The sequence below is a fragment of the Pteropus medius genome, unplaced genomic scaffold, assembly GCF_902729225.1.
Source record: "Pteropus medius unplaced genomic scaffold, Ma_sr-lr_union100, whole genome shotgun sequence".
Lineage (NCBI taxonomy): Eukaryota > Metazoa > Chordata > Mammalia > Chiroptera > Pteropodidae > Pteropus > Pteropus medius.
The window spans coordinates 3,282,269-3,283,163 of NW_024340698.1; the positions used below are offsets into that span (position 1 = coordinate 3,282,269).

Here is an 895-nt window from a genome sequence, read left to right on the forward strand (position 1 = left end):
CTCCAGGAAGCCTTCTCTAACACCTGTTCCTTATACTGATTCTTGCTCTGCTGACCTGCTATAGCATTTGTCCTAGTATCACTAATTCCACACTTAATTATTCTGGGCTTCCTGTGATATACATATATGTTTCATTACATTGTTTGCTTTTGGTCAGTCACTGTACTTTTTTATATTGATCATATCGCTTAATCATTTCCATTTGGAATTACAATTTTGTCCATTTTATGAGGTTCAGAGAGGTTAAGTAACCTCTTAACGTGCCTATGGCCACATAGTTTATCAGTGGTTAAACTGGAATTTAAACCCAATTCTCATATGAATCCAGAACCTATACTTTTAACTACGACATTATTTGATATTAATTTATGTCCTTAAAAGAGCTCACACTCTAGCTGGGAAGATAAGAGTTTGATTTCACGTATCTCCTTGCTATGGACTGAATGTGGTCTCCCCTCACCAATTCATATCTTGAAGCCCTAATCCCCAATGACAATGGAGCCCCCATGATGGGACTGGTGCCCTAATAAGAAGTGAAAGGCAAAAGACAAAATTATTAAAAATAACTATAGATAGTCTACGGCCATGCCACCTTGAACATGCCCAATCCCGTCTGATCTCGGAAGCTAAGCAAGGTTGGGCCTGGTTAGTACTTGGACAGGAGACCACCTAGGAAGACCAGTTGCTGTAGGTGTAAAAAATAATAATAAAAAATAAAGGATTGTAAGCTGACAAGGTCCTTGCAATCTGTGAGGTCGACCAATGGTTGCCTTTCCTAAAAACAAACAAACAAACAAACAAACAAACAAACAAACAAAAACTATAGCTATAATAATTTGATAATGGATACACTATAAAAGAGGTAAAGTGTGACATCAAAAAACATAAAATGTGA

General features: G+C 37.1%; 1 pseudogene; it reads left to right on the forward strand.

Annotated features, from left to right (window-relative positions):
- The first annotated feature begins 575 nt into the window (after positions 1-575).
- On the forward strand, positions 576-694 carry LOC120613335 (uncharacterized; annotated as a pseudogene).
- Positions 695-895: the final 201 nt, after the last annotated feature.